This window comes from Grammomys surdaster, unplaced genomic scaffold (genome assembly GCF_004785775.1).
Source record: "Grammomys surdaster isolate TR1022 unplaced genomic scaffold, NIH_TR_1.0 166, whole genome shotgun sequence".
NCBI classification, from domain to species: Eukaryota; Metazoa; Chordata; class Mammalia; order Rodentia; family Muridae; genus Grammomys; species Grammomys surdaster.
In genome coordinates, this window is record NW_021604614.1 from 6,789,524 (window position 1) to 6,817,064 (window position 27,541).

Here is a 27,541-nt window from a genome sequence, read left to right on the forward strand (position 1 = left end):
GGGGACAGTCTATAGAGCTGGGGACAGTCTATAGAGCTGGGGGGGCAGTCTATAGAGCTGGGGGCAGTCTATAGAGCTGGGGGTGTTTCACCCAAATGACAGAGGACACAGGACATAGCTTGACATTTTAAACATGCAGGAAATAATTCAGCAGGGCATCTAATAAAAATACAAGAACCAAAGGGCCAAATAACCAGCTGTCAGCACCAGATGCCTCAACTGAGAGAGAGAGAAAGAAAGAGAGAAAGAGAGAGGGGGGAGTGTTAGTTCAGTGGCTGTTGTAAAGGTCAGACGAGGGTGTTGGAGTCCCTGGACTAGAGTTACAGACAGATGTGAGCCACCTGAAATGGGAGATTGGACCCAAACGTGAGTCATCTGTTAGAGCAACAGCAAATACTCTTAGCCATACATCTAGTTCCTAAGTTAGTATTTTAAATAGAGGCCACTCTGGTCTCCCCTTCCCCTCTGTCTCTCTGTCTGTCTCTCTGTCTGTCTCTCTCTCTCTCTCTCTCTCTCTCTCTCTCTCTCTCTCTGTGTGTGTGTGTGTGTGTGTGTGTGTGTGTGTGTGTGTGTGTGTATCAGATGTATGCCTGTAAAGATCCGAAGTCAACCTCGAGTGTCCTCCTCAGAACCACCACCCACCTCTTTTGAGACAGGAATATTCCTCTGGCCTGGAAATCACCATTTATGGCATGCTGGCAGTCGGGTGAGCCTGAGGCTGGACCAGTCTCTACCCTTCCAGCACTGGGATTACAAGCATGCAGCACCACGCTCTGTGTTCTGAGGATCAAACTCCCATCCACGTGCTTGCTAGACAAGTACATTCCTAAAGCCAACCCTCAAATCAGTCTTCCTTTTAAAGCAGCACTCGGGCTAAGACTTGAAGAGAGAGCAGGAGTGAGGCAGTATCAAATGAAGAGCACAGGAGCCCATACTGAGAAGGCATTTGAAAGCTGTCACAAGTCAAGAAAAGGCCAATGTAGTTACAAGGCAGGGAGCAAGAGCACAAATGAGATAACCAGTCAGGGCTGGATGACAAACCTTGCAGGGCAAGCTGGGGTGAGAATAATTGTGTGACATAATTAAACAGTACGGACTTAAAGCATTTTAAGCAAGGAGACACTGATAAAATTTAGGTTTCTAAAAATCTCATTTTAGCCAAAGCAACCTTGATGAAGAAAGTTGGAGGGCTCACACTTTCAAGTTTCAGAACTATAAAGATATCAGAATGGTATCAACCTAAAATAACTAACTTAAAGATGGAAGTTCAGTGGGCAAAGTGCTTTAAGGAAATAGAACCGCATGTCCACCCTCAAACTCCACGTTGAGAGGGTGGGGAGGAGCTAAGAAGGAAACAGCACTGCTGTGCAAGCCTTGGAGACAGGGCAGAAACAGGACTGACTCCCAGGTTTTCTCTGACCCACAGACACTTGTTTACATACACACATGCGCACACACACACATATTTAAAAAGCAGGGCTCATGCACTCACAAATGCTATGTGCTTCTGTGTACAATCCCAGCACAGGAAGGTAGAGACAAGTCAGTTGCCTAACCTGCTTAGTGAATAAAAGGTGGATGGCACCAGAGGAATGAAACTGGAGGGAGTCGTAAGGTCTCCCTACACATGCACGCCCACACGTGCACTGCACGGCCTCCCTACACATGCACGCCCACACGTGCACTGCACAGCCTCCCTACACATGCACGCCCACACGTGCACTGCACGGCCTCCCTACACACGCACGCCCACACGTGCACTGCACCGCCTCCCTACACATGCACACCCACACGTGCACTGCACGGCCTCCCTACACACGCACGCCCACACGTGCACTGCACCGCCTCCCTACACATGCATACCCACATGTGCACGGCACAGACAAAATTGGGAGAGTGCTTGGCTAGCATGCATGGCACTCTGGGTTCCATGGCTAGCACCACATAAATCCAGCATGGTGGCACAGGCCTGTAATCCCTGCACTTAGGAGGTGGAGACAGGAGGATCGGGAGTTAAGGGGCAGCCTTGGCTACATGACACTCCTCTCCAGACACTAACAAAACAACAACAAAACAAGTCAAAGAACTGTGTGGGGAACAGGTCAGTCTTACTATATGTAAGTTTTGCTTCTTTTTAAATGATTGTTTGTATTACTGGTTATGTGTACTGTGTGTGCACATGCGTGCAGGTGCTGGTTGTGTCCAGATGAGGGCGCTAGATCCTCTGGAGCTACAGCTAGGCAGCTGTGAGACCTGTCTGACACCAGTGCAAGAGCAAAGTGTGCTCTACCACTGAGTCTTCCCTACAGCTCCTGTCTTCTCTTCTCAATGAAGGAGAACTGGAGGGAAAGCACACTGCCTCTCACAGAGACGAACGGGTGGATCTAGGTCAGGAGGCCATGGCCCTAAATAGACCAATTGCTACATAATGCTTCTGACCAAACAGCGCTCAGTGCCATGGGCTCAACGGTAATGAAGGAAGTGAAGGATACATTTTACTGACATTGACAGGAAAATGATCCGAAGAAAAAGGCTTTCAAAATAACTGAAATCTGGACAAAGCGTACTCAGTTCACTCAGTGAAACAGAGCAGAGCTTTTTGGGGCTCTAATGATGGTTGCATTCTCTTCAGATTGTCACAGGAGTGGTTTTCTAACATTCTATTTGTTTAGAGCTTGTACAAGCAGGCTACGAGAGAGCCAAGAAGTAAAGCAATAATGGATTCTTCTGAAATAGCAAGGTTCTTTGATTAAAACTTACACTGTTCACATTTTAAATCACATTTAATTTGCTAACTTTTGACAACTGTTAGGATTCAATAGGTGGCAGATGACTTAGCATCCCGGTGAAAGTCAACTAAAGGCTGGGGAGTGGCTCAGTGGTAGTGTTTGTCTAGCACACACAAGGCCTTGGTTTCCATCCCCAGGAGGGAAAAAAACACTCAGTTGTGAAACGAAAACAAACAACTAGCTACCCCTCTGAAACCAAAAATAAAAAGTGTACGCCTAACAAAAATTAACAAGGTACACTGGACATGGTGGCACATTTCTTTAATCCCAGCATTCAGGAGGTAGAGGCAGTGGATCTCTGAGTTGGAGGCCAGCCTGGTCTACTGAGAGTTCCAGGACAGCCAGGGCTACAGGGAGAAACCTTGTCTTGAAAAAAAAATTCAAAAACAAAAATAAAACAGTTAACAGGGCAAACATGTCTCCTATCCCAGTGCTTTAGAAGGTCCAGCAGGAAGATGAGGAACTTAACGCCATCCTTAGCTACATATGGAATTTGGGGCCAACCTCAGCTGGAGACTATAGCTCAAAAAGAAAAGAAAATGTTAGTATGACTGATGCCTACAGTACCTCAACTTTCCACTGAAATATGTCAACTACCAGTCCTGAGCATGCTGACGCGTGTCGGCGGATTCTCCAATGTACTCTCAGAACATAGGTCTTTCTGTTCTTCCCAGTGACTTCTGCACCCCTAACCAACCGGATGGCCCTAGTTAAGGACAGTCACCTGGGCATGCTGGCCAGGTAAAAATCCAAGATGGGGGGTCTTTGGCTTTGCCTTCCTTTCTCCTTCCTTTTCACTGACTTACAAAGATCGACTTCCTCTTTGGATGGTTCTCAAATTGGAAGCTGACAGATCCATATTGCATCCCTGATAAAAGGGACTTCTGGGTCGGCCCACTTCACAGATGAACAGGCTGAGGCTCAAGCAGTATATTACCCTTAGCACTTCCCGAGGTCTAGCCAGTTCTTCCAATGTCCCTTTGCAGTTTATCTTACAGATGCAGTTATTCCAAAAGACTGTCAATCCCTAAACCCTAAAGGCTCTGCCTACTCTGTGGCTCGCCCACAGCAGGCTTAGCAGAGCGCCAGCTCTCACTGCATGCTGCACCTCCAGCAAGCTTCCGGAGGAACCCACTAGGCAGTACCTTTCTCTGCATAAGAGACAGTGTTAAACCTGAGGTCTCCGCTCACACCCGCTTACACACCCGGCTGTGCTTCTTCTCAAACCCTTGGCAAACAACCCTTTAAGAAGAAAGCACAGGGCTAGGGATATGGTTCAAAGGATAAAGCACTTGCCAAGCAACTGTGAGAACCAGAGTTTGGCTCCCTAGAATCCACAAAAAAAAAAAAAAAAAAAAAAAAAAGCTGGGCAGGCATGGTGATTGGAGCACTTGGGAAACAGAGAAAGGGATTCCCCAGGGCAAGCTGGCCAGTTAAGGCCAGCCAAAACAATGAGTTCCTGGTTCAGCAAGAGACCTTGTCTCAATAAAGTGGGCAGAGATTGAGAAAGACATACAGAGTCCAGCTGCCTGTACTCACATGAACACACATGCCAACACACACACGCACACACACACACACACACACACACACATGGGGTGGGGGGGAGAGTGTGAGCGGGAGGGGGGGAGGGAGAGAGAGAGAGAGCAAGATGGAAAAAAAAAGACATGGCAGTATGGCAGGAGCTGGAGAGATGGCTCAGTGGTTAAGAGCACATAATGCTCTTCCTGAGGACCGGAGTTTGATTCCCAGCACCCACATCAGGTGGCTCACAACTGCCTGTAGCCCCGGATCCAGATGTCACACCTCTGACTTCTGTGGGCACCTGCATTCATGTGCACATATCCCCCTTACACATAACTAAAATAATAATAATAAATCTTTTAAAATAAAAAAAGACATGGAAGCAGGAGGGCCTGGTGGGAAGCAGGGTTCAGTGAGGGCGATGGGAGGGGCGAGGTGAAAGAGGTCCAGAGATACATATGAAACCAGGAAAGGCTAGGGAAGTCAAACAGAAAAACGCACAGTAAATGCTGACCTGACCTCGTCCCTTACACACACTACCACCACTACGTGCAAGTGTGCATGGACATCTGTGTGACACGTGCACACAGAGGCCTCTTCCCAGCACTTTAAGTGCTCCATCATGTCCTTTCAAAAAAAAGTAGTAGTGGTGTTTTCTCAACTGGGGCCTTTGCACAGTAACGCTCAACAGAACCAGAACAGAACCCTAGACTGTTTCATTTCATTTTAGCCTCAAGAAAAAGAGAAAGTGAGACAGTGTAAAACATAGCTTGCAACACTATGAACAGAACTGCTCCACTCCAGCACACTGTCTCAGCAGGCCAGGTGACAGCCAGGTGACAGTGACACCTCAGAAAGAGCAGAGAGCTTCTGGACTTGGGGCGTCACGATCGCTCTCTCTGTCTTCCTCTTCATCATCCGTGCAGTGTCAGAGAGCATAGAAAAGGCTGTGAGTGCCGGGCGAGCATCTTACCCCCTCCCCAAAATCTCTGCACATTTTACCAAGTAATTCTTCTAGTTAAAAACAGCACTGATGGGCTGGAGAGATGGCTCAGCGGTTAGGAGCACTGACTGCTCTTCCAGAGGTCCTGAGTTCAATTCCCAGCAACCACATGGTGGTTCACAACCATCTGTAATGAAATCCGATGCCCTCTTCTGGTGTGTCTGAAGACAGCGACAGTGTGCTCATACATAAAATAAATAAATCAAAGAAAAAAAAACCCAGCACTGATGGGCTGGAGAGATGGCACAGAGGTTAAGAGCACTGACTGCTCTTCCCAGCACCTACATGATGGCTCACAACTTTCAGTAACTCCACTCTCAGGGGTTCCAACTCCTCTCCTCACCTCTGTGGGCACTGAGTACATATGGTGCACAGACAGAGAACCAGACAAAACACCCAAACTTGTAGAATAAATAATAAAAGCAACTTGTCTAATGTGGTGGCACACACCTTTAATGGCAGTACTCAGGGGGCCAAGGCAGGTGGGTCTCTGTGAGAACAAGGCCAGCCTGGTTACAGAGCAGGACAGCCAGGGCTCCCTAGTGAGATCCTGTCTCAAATAGCTAAGTAAATAAATAATAAAGAATGAAAACAGTAACGAGTGGCCAGCAAAGTGACTCCATGAGTTAAAGATGCTTGCCGCCAACCTGATGGCCTAAACTCCCCAAACTCACATTAAAATGGAAGAGAAGCAATTCCTGCAAGTTGCCGTCTAACGCCTACATGCACGCTGTGGCACAAGCCCATCCACCTCTCCTTTATCCACACAGACATGATAGATAAGTAAAATGAAAATGCCACAATGCTGGGCCTGGTGTGGGCTCTGCAGGTGTGTTGACTGGGGAGAAGGCTGGGGATGGGATGGGTAGCTCAGCAGTTAACACTGACTGCTCTTCTGGAGGACCTAGGTTCAAATCCTACAACATGGCAGCTCACAATTGTCTATAACTACATCCCAGTGGATCTGACACCCTCTTCTGGCTACAGTGGGTACCAGGCACACATGTGGTACAGACATAGATGCAGACAAAACACCCAGAAGTATAACACAAAAGCTAACCTCGTATCTTCACCACAGCTCCTGAACCTAGGGCCCAAAGAGAACTGCAGAGGAGGGGGCAGGGACATTGTGAGACCAGAGGCCCAGGAAGGTGCTGTGAGAGTTCCTCTCCCAAACATTTGAGAGTCGCTACACCCATGAAGTGGCACCATCATGGCTGCCTGACCATGACGGGAACAAAGATGACGTTTGCGGATAAGCCAGTGTGGAAGGAGGAACATCCAGGGGCCTCAACGCTAGACCAAGAACTCCAAGGATAGACCTGACTGGAGGCAGCAGGGAGGGAATGAAGAATAGGCAGACAGACACAGACACAAAGAAAAGCTGCGGTTGTGTGGACTGGGCTTTCTGAGGGAGAAACTGCAGTACCTGGAGACTCAGTATATTGGTTCTATAGACTGACCAGGGGAGAGAGATTACTGCATACAACTGAACAAGGAAGCAGGGTTATTACACACAGATAACCAATGTGACAGAGTTTGTGGCTTACAGCTGGATCATGGGGAAAAACTAGCTAACCTTAGTAGGAGCCGTCTCTGTAGGGGAGCAGTCTTTGGGCTGTGAATGAATATTCAAGAAAAGAATATCCTGTACATGCCATCAACATCACACACATGGACTAGAGGAAGGCTTTGACATTTTCCAGTGGGTCCTGGATTGGACATGGCTGTACCTGTGTCAACAACATATACCCACACAGGACTTCATTTGCTCATGGATTCCTCTGCTTCCTGTAACAGACAACTAAGGAATGCTGAGAGCATGAGAAATACTCTTCTCTGAAAAATACACCAGTTGGTTACCCAATACCAAATGCTCAGCCCTGAAAACATATACATACAAGTAACATTATATGGATTGACTGGGTTGTGGTTCTATATTTAAAAATGTATATGCATATGTACATATACATGTAACAATAATTAAAAAGAGACCGGAGCTAGAGAGATGGCTCAGTGGTTAAGAGCACTGAATGTTCTTCCAGAAGACCAGGGTTCAATTCCCAGCACCCACAAAGTAGCTCATGATGGTCTGTAACTCCAAGATCTGACACCCTCACACAGTCAGGCAAAACATAATGTATATAAAATATAAGTAAAATTTAAATCAAAAGAAAAAGAGACCATGAATTTGAATGAGACATAAGGGGATAAGGAGGGAGAAAAAGGAAGGAGGAATGATACATTTACATTATAATCTCAAAGAATAAAACAAAAATGAATCTCAAAACATTGTAATGGAAAAAACAAATCAGTCAACAAGCACAGGTACAGGTAGGCTGGTGGCTAGTTAGCCCGTGCCAGGACTCACTGCACACACAGGCCCAGTTATGTGCACTCATGGGTAGAGCTCATACAGCCTGACACTACAATCAGCAAAGCAGCTACATTCCATGCCCAAAAAGGTGCTTGGGAAATGTGTCAGGCAAAGATACAATAAAAAATGAGCCACGCCCCTAAGCCTTTTCTTTCCTTTGCTAACCATCAGCTCCTCATGGGTAATCATGAACTTCCCACTCAATCAATGTGGCAAAACCAGTGCCATCCTGCCAGCTAATGTCCATTCCCTGGTAGTTTCTGCGTTAACTTCTAGCTCCTAGACATAAAGAAAACTCACTGTAGCTCATGACTGCACTCACCGAAGGATGTGTCCAGTGGTTAATCTCCAACAACTTCGGCAGCCACTTCCAATCTTACCCAGGGAGCTCACCATTACAAGCCCTGTACTGCATCAGAGCAGTCAGGACCCATGGTCGGAACACATGGGGGCTGGCCCTAAACCCAAAGACAAGGAGCAAAGAGCCAAAACAGAATGCAGCAGCATACTTCAGTAAGCCCTATGGTCACGAGGACAAAGCTGGCCAAGCATTAAGAACAGGAACTAAAACCTAGGATACATCGGGGTGGGGGGTGGGCAGGGGATCACAAGATAAAAACTCCAGCTGTTTTATATGAAACTATCTGGGACCTGCGTCAGGACCACTGGAGGGCAGGTGTGTGGAGGAGGACATTTGACATGAGACTGGTAAGCTGACCTGCTGAAACTCAGTGAGGATCACAGAAGGCTCGATATAACCATCTGTTGTTGAACATGTATGATTTGTCAGGAAGCCGAGATGGGGCCAGCAAGGCGGTGCAGTGGAGCGGGAGAAGGCACTTGCTGACCAATGATGCAAGCCTGAGACCCGAGTTCTGTTTCCAGAACCAGTGTGAAAGTGAAACAACTTACTCCACAAAGTTATCCCTGGCCTCCACAAGTTCTCAACGTTGCACGCAGAGACATGCTGTCTGCTTTTGCTGACATATTCCTCGTCTGGATTCTTCAAGCCCATGTTTACTACCGGCTGTAACTCATGACAAGTAACACAAACAGATGGAACACATTGTGTGTGTGTGTGTGTGTGTGTGTGTGTGTGTGTGTGTGTTTTCCATTCAGTCACTCAGTCAAGAGTATACCTTTTCTATCAACTCTGTACATTTTGGAATGAATCTAGACAAGAACACGGAGAGAAGAAGGCACTGAGTTGGTCTAGCAGAAGCCCAGTTCGTGACTAGAGACGGGGAGGGCTGGGCTCGGTCTGAATCGGGCTTCTTAGTCATCTGGCATTAGATAAAGCACTGAGTCATAGCTCTCTAATCCACAAAACGAGCAGCGGTGAAGCCTTTCACAGCGACCAGAGTGGACTTATGAGAGGCAGAGGCGGGGAGCAGAGGAAGTGAAGGGGACTTGCAGGCTCTCCTTCAGCGCCGCTGGGCGGAAGTGCCTTCCTCTTTTTTTTTCTATTATTATTATTATTATTATTGTTGTTGTTGTTGTTATTAATCATTTTATTTGTTGCCTTCCTCTTTTTTAAGACAGAGTTTCATGTGGCCCTTGAACCTCTGATCCTCCTGCCTTTACATGTCCCAGCAGTCTGCAGGTGTGGGCCGCCATGCTTAGTTTACGCCGTGCTAGGGATGGAACCCAGAGCCTTGTGCGTGCTAGGCAGCCCTCTACTAACCGAGTCCCGTCCTCAGTCCACATGTGGAAGAGTTTTTAAAGAGCAGCTCCCAGGGCGCCCACACACTGGTCCTTGTCCCCCCGCCCCCTACCTCCCAAGCAGGACTGGTGCCATGGAGCCTGGCCTCAGCACTACTCCCACCAGCTCCAGCTGGTCAACCACTGCCTGTGCTTGCTCCTTTTGCCTTCACACACATCTCCTCAGGGAAGCCTTCTCCGGGTACTCGTTTCCCATCCTCCAGCCCCAAATCAACCACTTCCCCCTCTGCAACCTCAAACTACTGGGTAAAGCATTGTGTGTGCACATAGACCACTGCCCTGTGGTTAGTTCACTCCACTCCACGGCAATCTCTGTGAAACCCATCATCATCCAGGATGCTGTGGATACTTGAACAGCGGGTAAGGATAAAGCCAGGAACCCACAGGTAAATACGGAGTGAAGTACCATTTCCTAATCTTCTTGGAACACCTAGAGTCATCTGAAACAAAGCAAACAGTCAACAAAATAATCAAGGAGTAAAGCAAAAGACCTACAAGTAAACAGAAACGAAGTCATCTGAAAGCGATGACGAAGTTTTGCAATTATGCTATCCTTAAAAGGTCTTGCTAGTTTTATTGTATGTGTATGGGTGTGTCTGTACCACTTGTGTGCTTGGCGCCCATGGAGACCCCTGGAACTGAGCTAACAGATGGCTGTGCGCCACCATGTGGGCAACAGGAACGAACCCAGGTCCTCTGAAAGAGCAGCCAATTTTTGTAGTTGCTGAGTCATCTCTCCAGCCCCACTCTGCTGTTAGATGATGAATATGATCATGGTCATCATCATCATCTTTTTTTTTTTTTCAATCAACAAAACTACAGAATTCCAGCAGGACCAGCAAGACAGCTCGGTGTGTAAATACACTTGGCACCAAGCCTGACATCATGAGTTCAAGCCTAAGGAAGGAGAGAAGTAACTCCCTCACGTTGCCCTTTGACTTCTACACATTTGACTGTGGCGGGTGTGCTCACACAAAATAAATAAATAGGTAAATAACAGTAACCCCACAGCCTCTTGCTGAATTTTGACTTTCTCCACTCAGTTTGCAAACTGCCCCATATGCAAATACACTCAACACTCCCCTGCTTAAGACCTTTCAACAGGCAATTCCTCTCAGAAAATAATCCATACCTAAAATACAAGGAAACTCCTTGATGGTCCAGCTCCAGCCTTCACCTGCCACTTGGTCTCTATAACCAACCCATGTCACCGGCCTCCCCTTCTCTCTTGTCCAATTCTGCCTGTATCAGCCTGAAGCATCCCTGAGTTGCTTCTGCAAGGTAGCATGCCTATGCTAACACCCACTCATCCCTTCAACACTCAACTTCAAGCCATCCTTTCTGTTGCAATAGTATCACACCACTCCGTGACAGTAGAGGGCTTATATGTCAGCTTTTCCAATAAACTGTGGGCTCCTTGAAAGCAAGGCTTTGTTTATTTTTAATCAGGAATATGTATATCTGTGTGTGGGTGTGTGCACATAAGTACAGGTGTCCACAGATGTCAGAAGATCCTGGAAGTCCTAGAGCTGGGGTTAGGAGTGACTGTGAGTCCCCGACTGAGCCAGCTCTCCAGCCCTGAGAACTGCAATGAATTCATTTTGAATACATTTGTTTCAACTGCCAAGAAGTTAGTGATGTTAGGGACGGCTGCAACTAGAGTCTATGGTGAGTTCGTGGAAGGTACTGACAATATTTTACCCTCTAGTTTTCTCCATGGACTACAACATAATACAGTATATGCATATTGGTTATTCAATAAAGCACAGAATGGCCACATTTAAACGTCCTCGCTAACACTTCCCTAAGATTAGCCTACTGGTACTTTCTTCCAAATTTAATGTTAAAATTTCCTTATCTTTAGGAAGGCAAGAACTACACAGTTCAACTTCTGTTTCCTTTCCTTTCCTTTCCTTTCCTTTCACCTGCTCTGGTTTGGCTTCTTTGCATGTGTATGTGTGTAAAATGCATGCACACATATGTGTGTATGAATGTGAAGACTCAAACGTCTCAGTGACTCTCTACTTTATTGACGTGGGATCTTTCAGCCAAGCAGCTTGCTCCTGGGATCTTGCCTCTGCCTCCCAAGGGCTGGGAAAACAGAGTTGAAATGCTTACCTGGTTTCTACACAGGTTCTGGGAGTCTGACTTTCAAGCCTCACACTTCTGTGGAAAGTGTTTTACCCACTGAGTCCTCTCCCAGCCTCCTTTGTACGTTTTTAAATGTGTATGGATGTTTGCCTGCAGATATGTCTATGCACCACCGGTATGCAGTGTCTGTGAAGGCCAGAAGAGGGCACTGGATCTCCTAGAACTGAAGGTAGGGATGGTTGTGAGTCAACAAGTAGGTGCTGGGAATTGAACCAGGGTCCTCTGGAAGAGCAACAAGAAGTCTGAACTACTGAGCCATCTCCCTAGCCCCTAATCCACTCTTCATTTATTAGTCTATTACATCTGCTTGTGTCAGTTCCCACTCCCACTGACGTCTAAGACAGAATCCTAAGTTTACTCTGATCAATTATGCTTGATGCAAGAATTAAAAAGGAGGGTTGAACTCAGGGCCTGGGTTCAAGATCATGCACTGTGGGATATGGGGAAGTGGGGAAGAAGCCAAAGAAAAGGAACATTTCTCAGAATATTTAGATGTGAGGAAACTGAGGTGCAGGAGGATGGTGTCCTTCCTATATTACTTGGCAAACTGCTGGCCAAGCCAGAATGCAGCTAGGCCTCACTCTGTGTTACAGTGCTTCCCAGACACTACGGTGACACGAACAAAAAGCCTTGTATGTGTTGTAGGAGAAATGAAGTGAATTTTAAGATTTTCATGAGCAAACCTCCCATATTTTCTCTGGAAGAACCATCTCAAATATACTTAGAACAATGGAAGACAAGCCTATACCATGTGTGCACTCTTCGCTTGCATGAGTGAGAAGCATGCATTTCCCACAGTTTTTTCCTCTCCACAGAGTTTACCTGGATGAGCTTAAGGAGAGAGAACTAGGCCTGATCTTGGGGTAACAGATCTAAATGGAGGCCAGAAAATACATGGCCAGGTAGCTCTGGCTTTCTTGTGCTAAGATTTTGTGACTGTTGTTCTTTTTGTGGTTGTTTTTGTTTTGTTTTTTGAGACAGAGTCTCATGATCTTGGCTGATCTAGAACTCACTCTGTAGACCTGGCTGGACTTGAACTCACAGAGAGACGTCTGCCTCGGCCTTCTGTACATGTACGTGCCTGTAAGAGTTTATGTGTACCTCATATCCGCAAGTGCTTTCAGAAGCCAGAAAAGGGTATCAAGTCCTTTAAAAGTGAAGTTCCAGGCAGCTGTAGCCTGCCTGATGTGAGTGCTGGAAAGCACACTCAGGTCCTCTGCAGGAGCAGTGTGGTAGTTTGAATAAGAATGACCCCCATAGGCTCTAATATGGAATACTTAGTCACCAGGACTAAGGATGTCTGAAAGGACTGAAAGGATTAGAAGGTGTGGCCTTGTTGCATGATGGGCTTTGAAGTTTTAAAAGCCCATGCCAAGCCCAGAGTGTCTCCCCCTGCATCCCCCCTCTCTTTCTGCCTGTGGACCAGGAGTAGCTCTCAGCTACTCCTCCTGCATCTGTTTGTACACCTCCATACTTCCTGCCATGATGATCATAGCTAAAAATCTAAAATCTATCACTGTAAGCAAGTCCCCCAACTAAATGCTTTCTTTTATAAGAGCTGTCTTGTGTCATGGTGTCTCTTCTTAGCAACAGAACAGTGACTAAGACAAGCAGCAAGTGCTCATAACCACTGAGCCATCTCTCCAGCCCCAGTGCAGCTTTACTTTATCCTAGTCACTACCCATATAAGCAACTTCTTCACTTATGCCGTGGGAAATTACTGCCTCCAACCTAGTTACTCACAGATGAAATTCTGTCATCTTTTTAAAGACAGATATGAAATTGCTCATCAGAAACCATAATTATAATTTTTGAGCAAAATGAAAATGCCTTACTATTTAATTGTCTTGCACCTTTCTGAGGACTTCATGAGAGAGGCCAGAATACTTTCTCTAGAATACGAAACATCCTTTAATTTGGTACTGAATAAATAAAACGCAATCCATAGTACCATTATCTTAAGTGCGGACGGACTCCTCTTGCCATGAAGTTGGACCCCGACATCTCAGTCCAACACACAGAGCATATAGACAAATGTGACTCACCATCTGCCTGCAAAGAACTCAGGAGAGGAAGGTAAGAAACCTCCACACAAGCCATGATGGAATGATAAAAGGTCAAACGGGAAGTCTGAACAGACTTCTAGAACTAAGGAAGATGTGTATCCATGGGCTGGCAAGGGGCAGGATAGAGGAAATGGCGCTAGAGTAGGGGACAGGCAACAGCCCCACTGTGGGAGCTGGGGAAAGGATGTAGGTATCCTGTGGAGAAATCTCAAAGCAGAAGAGGGCATGGACACATACTGAGGGAATATTAAACACTCAGTGTATTCTTGGTGATCAGAAACAACAACATAAAACAGAAACACAGATCTGGAGTGTTTCAGAGTTACCAGTGGCCTAAACAAATGTGCTAAAATAATGCAGGAACCCTCCCTCACCATAATGGAAGCAGAGACAGGAGACGAGCTCCTGGGTCAGTAGATAGGACTTCCCAAAGTCCACTCTTCCTGGAAATGCAGGAAACGACTACGATCAAGACCAGCTTTCTCAGAGCTCTGAAAACTCACCCAAGGCTTACAAACATCCAAGGAATGTTTATACAAGAAAGAAGCCGGACTCTCAGGGAGCAGAGTGAGCTCGGCGGCTCTATAATTTGCCTCCCTCCCTTTCCCCAGCTCTTAAGAAACTCTGAAAACCAGCAACCTCATAAACATCTTCTGAACACCAGCAGCCACTGAAAAGGGCAGGACAGAACTGCAGCTCCCAACAAAACAATGGCCTCAAGAGCCTCTACTTACCCTGCCTAGCAGCTCACTGAAAAAGTTCCATTCTTAAAACTGATCTTCATTGGACAGAATATGAGATGCCTTCATATGACTGGTCATATCCTCAAAGCATTTGTTAAAAATAATCAGACGACTAGTTAATGCCACGGCTTCAGGCAGTGACACCACAGACGGAGCAATCAAGACGGAAGATCTGAGGAACGAGACATTCATAGAGAGCTTAGAGAAGCCCTCAAAATGTCCCAAGAAGGTAAACTATTAGTGTATACACACACACACACACACACACACACACTTCTAGGATGGTAGAGTGGTCCGGGACTTCAAAAAGTCTGCTCTTCATAAAAGTAACGAGAACACTGGCAAATGATTAAGATCACCTTTCTCAGAACTCTGGAAATTCATCAAAGGGTTCCAAAACTGCCAGTGAATTCTTATACAAGCAAGAATCCCGACGACTCTGAGCAAGCAGAATGGACTCTATAACATATACATGGGTAGGTTTCTCCTTTTCCCTTCAAAACCTGTTCCTTTTCCAGCATTTTCTCACAGGATGAATAGAAACAGCAGCAGGACAGTTACCAAAGCCAGAAACGGAGAAGTGGTCTCCGGGCTCTTGGTGGAGTGCAGATCAGGAGTGGCAAGCCTGCTGAGCTTGATTCATCAGATCCTGAAGTTCAGACCCAACTCCCCAACACTCTCCTCAGATCTACCCCTGAGCTCCGCAGACCTCACCATCTTCACCGACGTCCTGTGCTGACCTCCAGGAAGCCAGCCTTGCCTCTGTCTAACTGCTCCTCCAGGACACTACCTCCACGACACTACCAGAGGACCAGAGGGCTCTTTTCAAAGCAGATGCAGATGCTCTGAGCTGGAGAGACGGGCAGTGGCTGCTGCTCTTGCAAGCAGAGGACCCGAGTCTGATTATCAGCACATCAAGAGGTCCACAGTCACCTATAACTCCAGCTCCTGGAGATCTGGTGCCCCCTTACGGCCTTAGCAGGTGCTGCACTCACACAAACCTACAAATTCACATATAGAAATTCACACACACAATTAAAAATCAAATAAATCTTTTTTTTTTTTTTTTTATAAAAAGTATTCCCAGCCGGGCAGTGGTGGCACACGCCTTTAATCCCAGCACTTGAGAGGCAGAGGCAGGCGGATTTCTGAGTTCGAGGCCAGCCTGGTCTACAGATTGAGTTCCAGGACAGCCAGGACTACACAGAGAAACCCTGTCTCGAAAAACCAAAAAAAAAAAAAAAAAAAAAAAAAAAGTATTTTCAATGTCTATTCATGTTACCTGACACAGTAGAGGATGCAGACATAGACGCCTATCTTGATTTCAAAGCCCCACCCTTAGAGCTGAGAAAGAGGCAAAAGATGTAAACAAGCAAATGCAACCATCACAGGTACTTCTGACTTCTGACAGGAGACACAAAGCTTAAGATAGCCCAGCATGATGGCTCACGTTAGCACTCAGGAGCCTGAGGCAGAAGTATTGTAGCAAATTAAGGGTCAGAATAATTTAGAGTGAGATCCTATCACAAAGGGGGGGCACAAAGACTGGGGAAATGGTTCAGTGGGGCAAAGTGCTCCCCATACAAGGAGGAGGACCTTAGTCTGGATCACCCAGAACTCATATAATGCCAGACACAGTAATGTGTGCCTATAACCTCAATGTTCCCACAGAGGGTGGAAGGTGGAGACTGGAGGCTTTCTGGAAGGTTGCCCATCAGCTATAGCCTGACATACATGGTGAGGAAACAGAGACCTTGCCTTAGGCCATACAAAGTAGAAGGGGAGGGCCAACACCAAGGTAGTCCTCTGACCACACTCATGTGCACTCACACTCACGGAAAGCTTCTCGTAGGTGGGGAGGTGGTGGCGCGCGCCTTTAATCCTAGCACTAGAGAGGCAGAGGCAAGTGAATCTCTTAAGTTTGAGGCCAGCCTGGTCTACAGAGTGAGTTCCAGGACAGCCAGGGCTACACAGAGAAACCCTGCCAAAAGAAAGAGAGAAAGAAAGAAAGGAGGGAAGGAAGGAAGGAAGGAAAAAGACAAAAGGAGGGAAGGGGAAGGAAAGAAAAGGAAAGGAGGAAAAAGGTGAAGGGAGGGAGAAAGGAAGGGGGAGAGGGCTTTTCTATAAAGCAGACACACGTTGAGATCTGACCCCGCCCCTTTCCTTCCCCTTTATTACACTTTATTTTCTCCCTGCTGTTTCCCATACCAGTCTACAGGTAAAGGGTCAAACATCCTTTCGGAGGCCGGAGAGATGCTACTACTGTTAAAAGCGCTTGCTGTACAGTCACAAGTTCCAGAGATGCCCTGTTCTGGCTTCTATGCATACACTGACACATACGGCCCTCAAAATACACACACACACACACACACACACACACACACACACACACGCATTCATGCATACAGACACATACACATATATAAATAAATCTTTTTTTTAAACATCACTTTGGGGGAGTTAGGGAGATGGCTCAGTGGTTAAGAACACTTGCTGTTCTTCCAGACAATCCAGGTTCAATTCTCAGCACCCACACGACAGATCACACTCATCTCAGACATTGCCCGAGCCAACCTTCTGTCAGTGAAGAGAGGAAAAGACCTGAGGTCATAATAGGATACAGGACAGACCCAAAGCAAGGAGTAAGAAACCAATTTATTATTTATTGTTAAATTATTCAGTTAATTTATTATTAAAGGTGTATTTGGGGGACGTGTGTGTGTGTGTGTGTGTGTGTGTGTGTATGCACATGAGTGCAGGTGCCCCAGAGTCCAGAAGAGGGCGTCAGAACCTCTGGAACTGGAGTTAAGGGCAATTGTGAACCAAACAACATGGGTTCTGGGAAGTGAGCTTAGGTTCTTTTCAAGAATAGTACAAACTCTTAACTGCTAAGCCAGCTCTATTTACAAGTTCCTGGTTCTAAGATTTCTAAGGAGAAATGGTCATATATATGCTTAGGTTACAAGCAGACAGAAGAGGAAGGAAGGGACAACTAACCATGTTTGAAATGCTGAGACGACGAAGGCATCCAGCAGAGATGAAAACTGAGAGTTGAGGTTTACCAGAAACAGGAACTGAATAAAACAACTTTGAAAACAATAAACACCCTGGGTATGCCGAGCCACATGCTTTTAATCCCAGCACTCAGAAAGCAGATAAGTGGGTCCTCCTTAGGAATGAGGACCCCTCTTCCTGAGGTAAAAAGACAGATCAGAACCAAATCAGCACAAACAACAAGCAAAGAGGACAAACCTTTAGGAGCCCAGGCCTAACGCTCACCAACTTACTCTGTTAAGTGGGAGACACATGCATATACAGCAAGAGAGAGAGAGAGAGAGAGAGAGAGAGAGAGAGAGACAGAGAGACAGAGAGAGAGAGACAGAGAGAGGCCAGTGCCAACAGTCAGAGCCAAGTAGCAAAGACATCTGAACAGCAATGTAGGATTAGTACACAAGCAGAAGTCAAAGGTCTCCCAAGTCCTCTAAGCAACGTCGGGGCTACCTTCCCTGTGCTAGACCATCCATGTGCAAGTGACCATCAATGAGACTTTCCACGTTATGGGAACAGCTAACCTAAGGACAAACTATGATGCTTATTTGTATATATTATATTAATTACGTGTGCCATGGTTCCTGTGGAGGTCAGAGGACAACTTGCAGAAACCAGTTCTCTCTTTCTACCATGTTCTGGGTTCGGAGGCTCTAACTCAGGTAGTCAGGTTTTTACCCTTGGCTTGTCTCCAGCACTGTTTCAAGTACGGAGCTCAATGTGCACAGTGGTTCATCCCTGTCATCTCAACAACTGGGAGGCTGAGGCAGAACTGCTTCGAGTTCAAGGCTGCTATAGTCAGTTCTGGCCAGTCTAGAACTAGTTTGAGGCCCTGACTCGTGGGGGGTGGGGAGGGGTCATTGGAGCCAGTGCTCAGAGCACTTGTTGCTCTTGCTGAGGACTGGGGTTCAATTGTCAGTACCCACATGGTGGCTCCCTACCACCTCGAACTGCAGCTCCCAGGTACCCAGCGCCCTCTTCTGGCCTCCTCAGGCACTAAGCACACACACCATGCACATACATACATGCATTCATATATATAAAATAGAATCTAAGATGATGATGATGATAAAGAAACTGGCATCAGGAACATGGGAAATGTCTCAAGTGTCAAGTGTCAAGAGAGGAAGAAAAGGTAGAGGCTGATTAAAGCCAGAGGAGATGAACAGGAAATAAAGGGTCTCTGAATTAAAGGGTACGCTCCACTCCATGAAGGGAGTCAGCAACTGACATGGGGCGGGGGGGGCGGACTCACGGCGCCCTATGCTTGTTCATCCCAAGTGAGACAAGACCACCGCCAGCCTGATCTACATGAGCTTGAGGCCAACCTGGGCTACAAAGTTAAGTTTGAGACCAGCCTCGGCTACACAGTGAGTTCGAAGACGAGGTGGGCTACGTGATAAATCGAAGTCAACAAGGGTTACTCTGAATTCAAGGCCAGCCTGGGCTACACAGTGAGATGTCTCAAAAATAAATAAATAAAATAAAGGGTGGGGGGGTCCTTAAAACACGGGATGACGGTCTCCATCAAGGCTAGGGATGCCACAGTGAGCGTGCGCAGGTGAGTCGGGGTACGGCGAGGGGAGATCTGAATGCCTGCTGGACAGACACGGCAGGAGCGCCCGGGACTGCTAGGCGAAAGGAGCGGGACGCTCCGGGCGGCCGGGGCGATGGGGGAAGGGGCAGGCGGGATGAAGGATGGAGGCGTCCGGAGCCCGGCGCCCGGAGCCCGGCGCCGCTTACCTACGATGGCGGGGGCGCAGCCGTGCCGTCGCTCCGGCATCTTGGGCTTCGGCCGCTTCTCCGGCCGCCCTAGCTGGTGGCCATGGCGCCCGGCCCGGGAGCGCGTCCTCACCGCCAGGCGACGGCCCTGCCGGCCCCGCCGAGAAGCGCACCCGCGGCCGCCTCAGCAGCGACTGGCCGCGGTCGCCGCCTCAGCTCCTGCCTCCCGCCGCCGCGTGGCCGCAAGATCTCACGCACGCCGCCATTGGCTACCCGGAGCCCGGCCGCGCGATGTGTCTGCATCTCTGATTTGTCGGTTCCGGGGGGAGGCGGGGCTTGGGAGAGAGCCCGTGGGGCAGGCGCTGAGGGGTGGGTGGGGTCTGACATCCGGGCCCAGCGTTTGTCGAACTCGCAAAAGGGGGTAACCCTGCTGCTCCTTACAAGGGTAGTTTCTTGCTGGAGTAACGGAGCCGGTGGCCTAACTGGAGGGGAACTAGGACATGTTCCGGGGCCCTCACATGTCCAAGAAGGCCTTCAGCCCTGAAACAGGACAGGGACAAACAAAAAAAAAAAAACAGCGTTCCTAAAAAGTCCCCTCCACTGGCTGGCCATTGCTCGACGCAGCAGTCAAGCACACAAGTCCGTTTGCACAGTATTCCATACCACAGAAAAGTATACGTGAAGGCTGAGCATGGAGCTCAGTGGGAAGAGTGCTTGCCTAGTAGGTGCGAAGCCCTGGGTTCCATCCCCAACGTCAACTGGATTTGGTGGTACATACCTCTAACCCCAATACTGAGGTCATGCGAGGTAAGAGAATCAGAACTTCAAGGCCATCCTTGGCTACAGAGGGAATTTGAGGACATCTTGGACAGCATGAGCCCCTGTCTGAAAATAAAAAATAATAATAAAAAAACCGTATAAATGAAAGAGAGTGTGATGACTTACATCTGTAATATCTCAGAGGACTGAGGCAGAAGGATTGCCAGGAGTTTTGAAGCCAGTCTCAGTTGCTTAAGTGAGTTCCAGGCCTAAATGTTATTACAGAACAAAACTTTTCCTCAACTTTCCCTTTGCCCACTGCCCAGAAGCCAGGCAAAATCTATTATCCCAAGACTTGAGAGGCCAAGACAGGTTAGAATTCAAGACCCGTCTGGGCTGCATAGCAACATCCTATCTCAGTGTTTATAATTTTTAAAAAGGAAAGTTGGGGATGGAACTCAGCTGCTAGAATGCCCGCCCTGCTTACATAAGGCCCAGAACATCTCTAACACCATATAAGCCAGAAATAGTGACATGTGCTTATCATCCCAGCACAAGCCAGTCTGCCGCATGAACATCCGGAATTCAAGTTCAGCCTCAGCTTCACGGTGAATTGGAGGCCAGTCTGTGCTGCATGAAGTTCTATTGCAACAAACAAAAATGAAGGAGGTAGCATGGGTGTGGGAGCATGTTTACAATCCCAGCACTTAGAGACAGGAGATCAGCAGTTCAGGGTCACTCTTACCTACATATTGAGTTCGAGGCCAGTCTGAGCTATACATACATACATGCATGCACGCATGCATACATACATATATCTATGCACGCATACATGAATGCATACATACATGCATGTATGCACACATCCAGATATATTTAAATGTTGATAACACAAAAGAAGGGAGAGCTAAGAAAAGGGGAGAAAGAATTGGGAGGGAGAGGAGAAGTCGGTCTTTCTCATTTGCAATCCCCATGCACGTCTCTGCCAGGTTCTATCAAAGCATTAATTTCTACTCTGTTGACACAGACTAGAGATAGCATGGGTTCAGGGACCTCGAAGCCAAATCTGAACTTCTTGTCATCCTCCTGTGAGCAAATGGTTTCTAGAGAATGATGTCCAATCTTAGAGATTTACAGTGACTAAAGTAGAGGGATCCATAAATGTTCCAGTTAGGGACTGGGGGCATCACTTAGTGGGAGAACTCTTTCTAGAAGCCCCCCCCCCCAGTGGATGGCCAGGGGTGAGATTCTGCAGTAGAGCACCTGCCTAGAGTCCCACAGTAAAAGGCTGGGGGTGTGTCTCAATGGGAGAACTCCTGCCTAGACTCACACAGAAAGGGATGGGGGATGTGGCTCAATAGTACCCAGACTCCCCAGTGAGGTGCGGAGGGGGGGGGTATAACTCAGCAGTGTGGCCCTTGTCCAGCTTACTAGGTACCTGGATTTAATCCCTAGTACTGAAAACAAAACAAACCTAAAACCTGGAAGGGCTACTGTTATAAAAAATCATCCCTCCGGGATCTGGCACGGCAAAAGGATGGAGCAGGAGGGGAGGGGAGAAGCTCAGAGGCTTCTGAGTTCCTGAGACTCTAGGAACGAGAAGGCTGTGGCAAAGGGCTTGCAAGCAGGAGCGGAGCGGAAAGGTAGGTTAGGTGTGCAAGGGAAGGGAAGATACAGAATTTGGTGCTGCAGATATGGCTCTGAGAAGAACTGTGGACGCGAAGATGGCTGTGAAGGGTCTTATCACGTATAGAAATGATGTGGCAAAAGATGGTTGAACGTCCAGCCTTTCCACTCCGACCTGGCAGCTTGGATGGGTGGATGGGTAAGCAAGAGATGGATGAATAATAACTCCACAGCTGCTCCTGAGGGCTACCGGGGACACAGGGAAGGAACGGGAGAGGAGTGGGGTTTCCCTGCCAGGGAAAGGCAGGAAGCTGTAGGCGAGGACATCACAGCCAAGATCTACAATGTAGAAATTGAAGGTTAAACTTGCATTCCATAAAGGGATCCAGGAGCCTTTGGCTAATTTGGGACAAGAAAGCGCTTGCTTACCTGCAGGCAGCATCAAAGAGGCGGTGAGCTACAGGAGGCCCCTCCCCGTTCTTTCAGAGCATGTGGGATAGATTGAGTGGAGGCAAAAAAAGAAAAAAAAGAAAAAAGAAAAGAAAAAAGAAAGAAAGAAAGAAAGAAAGAAAGAAAGAATACAATTTCAAGGAAAAGAGAGGGAAAGGAGCACGCCTCTGCGCTTTTCCCCACCTCCAGGTACCAGAGCCCTGGCCAGGTCAAGCCCTGAAGCCACATCAGCATCTTAAAATCCAGCCCAGCCCATGAGCAGGCATTTTCCACATGGCTACAGAGTGCAGCACCTTCCAAAAATACCACTTCAAGTTACCCATGCCAGGGAACAAGGGCCACATGCCCAGGCTAGAGGCAGCCAATGGGATGTCCTGAGCCCCAGGAGCTGCCACCACATGCTCTATAGACCCCAGAGACAGGAAATGCTCCACTGCCTGGAAGGTAACCCAGGCCAACATAGTCCCAGGGCAAAGCCTAAAGCTGAAAACTTCAAGCACCCGATAGTTTTGCTTGTTTTTTTTTTCTCCCCCATTATGTAGCCCCTTAACTTGTGGTAAACCTCTGGCTTCAGCCTTCTAATCGCTAGGGCTATAGGGATGAGCTAAGACACCTGGGATAGCTTTGAACTCGTGACCCTCCCGCAGAAGCATTGCTACAGTGGGCAGTGACACTGTTTCTTGACTAATCAATAATTTCTTGCAATTACACAGGTCACTCATTTTGTAAGTGTTCGATACTATAGATACATTTATACATCACTAAAAACTAGACTGGGCATGGTGGTGTGCATTCACAGTTAGAGGCGGGAAGGTCAGGAGTTCAAGGCTAGCCTAGCCTACATGACCTTGTCTTAAAAAAAAAAACTGAAAAAGAACAAAACCCTTTATTTAGAAAAAAAAAAAAAAAGGTGAGCCTTAAAACAAATGATGGGGTGGAAATTAACTCCATAATGCTTACTCTTCAGCAGGGAACCAGCTGTGGGTTCAGCAGTTGTAAACAGTTATCATAGCTGCTAAATATGGAAGACAGATAGAGGATAGGTAGATAGATAGATAGATAGATAGATAGATGGATGGATAGATAGATGGATAAATGGATGGATAGATACATAGATACATAGATGGATGGATGGATGGATGAAATGGCACATACATCATACATACATACATACATAGAAGAAATCACAGATCAGATAGATAGATAGATAGATAGATAGATAGATAGAAGAAATGACAGATACATATATATACACATACATACATACATACATGCATACATACATACATACATAGAAGAAATGACAGATAGATAGATAGATAGATGATAGATAGATAGATAGATAGATAGGAGAGTTTATCGATGGTAGGCAGATAAAAGATGACAGATTACAGATGATAAATGGATAGATAACAGATGGGTGGTGGGATAGACAGATGAAAGATGACAGAGACAGATGGACAGACACATCTCACTATTCGTCACAGCTATTGATCCATTTGAGAGTAAACTGCAGGCACAGTCTTATGTTCTTTCTCCTGAATTACTTCACCAGTGTCAGGGGCAGTCTTTGAAGAACATTCTATTTACATATTTATTTTTTATTTATGCATATGTGTCTGTATATGCCACATGGATACAGTGCCCACAAAGGCCATTAAGGGAAGTTGAGTCTACAGAGTTGGAGTTACAAATGGTTGTGAGCTGCCCGTTGCCCGTTACAGGTCCTGGGAACGGAACTTGGGTCCTCTGGAGAAGCAGTATTCAATGGTGAATTTAAGATGGGCATGTTGAGCTTGATGTGGTAGCACAGGCCTTTAATCCCAGCACTTGGGAGGCAGAGGCAGGTGGATTTTTGAGTTCGAGGCCAGCCTGGTCTACAGAGTGAGTTCCAGGACAGCCAGGGCTACACAGAGAAACCCTGTCTCGAAAAACCAAATAAATAAATAAATAAATACATAAATAAATAAATAAATAAGTAAATCCAGCATTAATTTGATTCTATGACCTAACAAACAATATCATCACGTACTATTTCCCCTCCGTTATTACCTCACCACTCTCACTGAGTCATTTCCCCTCTCTTCCATTGAGAAGGCACAGTAGTTATTTGTCCCAGGTGTGGCACTCTGCCTTTCTCAGTAGCAACAGGTCTGTCTGTCTCACTTTGGGGACACATCTATGCTTCAGTGAACACAGAATCTAAACGTCCCCAGTATAAAGTGACCGTTTTCGTCTTTGCGATAAATAAGCTGAGAGACACTTGGAAGTCTTCAGAAATGTTCTGACCACTGAGGACCCCTGCCCAGTCCCACTAAAGCTTCCAGCCATTCAAGGAAAGTGGGGCTGGCCAGTTTTCAGAGCCAAGCCAAGATCCAGTGCCAGGTTGGGCAGGGAAGAGAAAGTAACCAGAGCAGAAATCTGTGCCTAGAACCATGGGACAGACTGTACGCTGAACATCATCTCGCTGGCGATGGCACTAGGTCCCTCTTCCGCCTCAGTATCTCTCTATCAGAAACCTCAAGGCACCCCAAGGGAGCTCACCTTTTGCCCTCATGCCTTGGAGAGAAGCCAGTTTGTAGGAAAAGAAGAGACCAAGGGTCAACATGTCCCTCCTCAGCCCCCACTGGTCCCTGACGGTGGGGGATGGGGACAGAACTATGTGGGAGACAGAGCGCAGCAGTATTTCCAGAAGACTCCGAGGCTCAGCAAATCTGTAGGGCTTCACGCTTCTGCGTGTGGGGTAGCCTTCCTCCACAGCACCTCCACATGCTCCTGCCTGTTTGCTCGCCTCCTTACAAATGTTTGCTGTGCTGTTGTTCTTGGCTCTGGGCTGATAGTCAATGTAGCGTGGGGGAGGGAAGCAAGCCTGGAGCCCACAGGATGGACACAAACACAAGCACGGACAAATTGTTGACAAGTCCCTGAATGCTTAACAGAAGGTCTATTAATTTCCTGCGGTGCCATTGAACAAATGAGTCATTTACAGCCTACAGGTAACATTTCTTCTCTTTCTTTTTTTCTATCCCCCCTTCCTCTTTTTCTTTTATAAGACAGACAGGATCTTAGTGTGTAGGCTAGCTTGGCCTAGAATTCACACTGATCTATCTGTCTTGGCCTCCTGAAAAGCTGGCTTTAAAGGCCTGTGTACCACACTCAATTAAAGATTTGTGTATGTGTGTGTGCACGCATGTGTGTGTGTGTGTGTGTGTGTGTGTGTGTATGTGTGTGTATACACTACCATACAGGTCAGAGGTGTCAGATTACCATAGAACTAAACATATAGTTTGTGAGCCACCTGACATCGGTGCTGGGAACTAAACTCAGGTCCTCTGGAAGAGCAGTACTTTCTCTTAACCACTAAGCCATCTCACCAGCCCTGATTCTTTACTTTATGTATGTGGATGTTTCGCCTGCATGAATATCTGCATATTACATTCGTGCAGGGCCCCCAGAGATCAGAAGAGGGCATTGGATTTCCAGGGAAACTAGGGTTACAGATATGGACTGCCATGTGGGTGCTGGGAATTGAACCTGGGTCATCTGGAAGAGCAATCAATGCTCTTAATCACTGAGCCATCTCTCCAGCTCTGAGTATGTATGTATGTATGCATGTATGTATGTATGTATGTGTGTATGTATGTGTGTATGTATGTATTTTAGAGGACTTAGGACTTGCTGAACCAATGCGCCACATAGTAGCTGGGCCTGAAATCATTGTCCTTCCCCTTTAAATCTTCTGAGTACCTGGGAACTAGAAGCTTCTAACTGTGTCAGTCATGTGGACTTTGAGCTCAGCCAGAACTCACAAAGGCAACCTCTCCTAAGTAAATCCATGGGGCTGTAGCACAACCGGTAAAGAACTTACATATTATACACAACACCATGGACTCTGTCTTTGTTAGGGCTTCATTGTTGTGAATAGACACCATGATCAAGGCAACTCTTATAAAGAACAACATTTAGTTGGGGCTGGCTTACAGTTTCAGAGGTTCAGCCCATTATCTTCATGGCAGGAAGCATGCAGATACACGGTGCTGGAAGAAATGAGAGTTCTACAGCTTGATCCGAAGGCACCCAGGAGGAGACTCTCTTCCACACTAGACCGAGGCTGAGCATAGGAAGAGACCTCCAAATCCACACCCACAGTGCCACACCTCCTCCAACAAGGCCACACCTACTCTAACAAACCATTAGGAATCCACACACACACACACACACACACTAAGAGACAGTCTCATACAGCCTGTAGTACAGGCTGGCCTGGAATTTACTATATACCCTAGGCTGGCCTTGAACCCTGACCCTCCCCCTTCAGTTTTCCAAGTGCTAGACTCCAAGTCAACACCACACCTGACCTTCATTTTTATTTTTCTCACATCCTTAGCATGACATCATCAGACCATCATACACCAGAGCCTCCAGAAAGACTAGTATTTTGGGCTACTTGAATTTTATCTTTACATTTTTTTTTTACTTTTCTTGTGTGTGTGATGCACATGTGTGCACGCATGTTTTTGTACACGTGGGGTGAGGGTGCCTGTGTATAGGTGTGTGTGCATCTGTGCAAATGGAGGCCTGATGTTGATGTAAAGAATCATTCTGGATTATTCTATCCTGCTAGTCACCGAGGCAGGATCTGGAGATCAAGCCCAGAGCTTGATAATACAGCAAGTCTTGCTAGCCAGCTTGCTTTAGGGATCCCCGTCTCTGACAGGGGGCTGGGGGGCAGAGTGACATGTGGGACACCACAACTTGTCAACATTTAGTGGATTCTGGGGATCTGAACTAAGAGACTTGAACTTGTGGAAAAAAAATGCTTTAACCACCCGGCCATCTCCTCAGGTCCCCGCTTTGTATTTGCATAAATTTACAAGCCGTCTACAGAACTCTGTTAGGAAAAACCGCTGAGCCCTGTGTTCCAGCACCCAGGACTGGAGACAGCGATATTGCTATGAGTTCACATACACGTCGTGAGTTCCAGGCTAGTCCGAGCTACAGAGTGTAGCCCTGTCTCAAGAATCCAAAAGGAAGAAAGGATACGTTGACATTTATATGAGAATTATGCCTAATACACAAGTTTGGGCTTTTTTTAAGATTTATTTTATGTCTATATGATACATAAAAATAGAAAGGTGATAGATAATAGTTGACAGATAATACAGAGAACAGATTTGATAAATATTGTTAGATACATATTAGATACATAGATAGACGTTAGATGGAGATGATTGATAGATGACAGACTGATAGATATGTAGAGATAGATAGATAGATAGATAGATAGATAGATAGATAGATAGATAGATAGATAGGTGATTGGTAGGTGATTGGTAGGTGATAGCTTGCTGTTGAGCATGGCTGTGCACTTCTGTAATTCTTAGCATTCAGGAGGCAGAAGCAGGAAGATCTTGGGAGATCTTCCCAGGGAGATCCTGTCTCAAAACCAACGACCAAAGCTAGGTGTGGTGGCCAACCTGCAATCTCGTCACTTGGGAAGGAAAAAAGAAAAAGACATTAGAGATGGTAGAGCAGTAGGGAGAGAGAGAGAGAGAGAGAGA

The 27,541-nt window shown here is 46.8% G+C and overlaps 1 protein-coding gene across 4 annotated transcripts in view; it reads right to left on the reverse strand.

The window, feature by feature from the left end:
• Tpst1 (tyrosylprotein sulfotransferase 1) overlaps window positions 1–26,066 on the reverse strand; it is a 70,613-nt gene extending 44,547 nt beyond the window's left edge. Inside the window, exon 1 of one of the 4 annotated variants that reach the window (XM_028766170.1) lies at window positions 25,962–26,066. The gene's annotated coding sequence lies outside the window, so the exon portion shown is untranslated. Of the gene's footprint in view, window positions 1–8,015; window positions 8,159–19,166; window positions 19,320–19,923; window positions 20,017–25,961 lie in introns of those variants that run through there. The other 3 variants (XM_028766169.1, XM_028766167.1, XM_028766168.1) reach the window with 3 other exon arrangements.
• Between the last annotated feature and the right edge of the window lie 1,475 nt (window positions 26,067–27,541).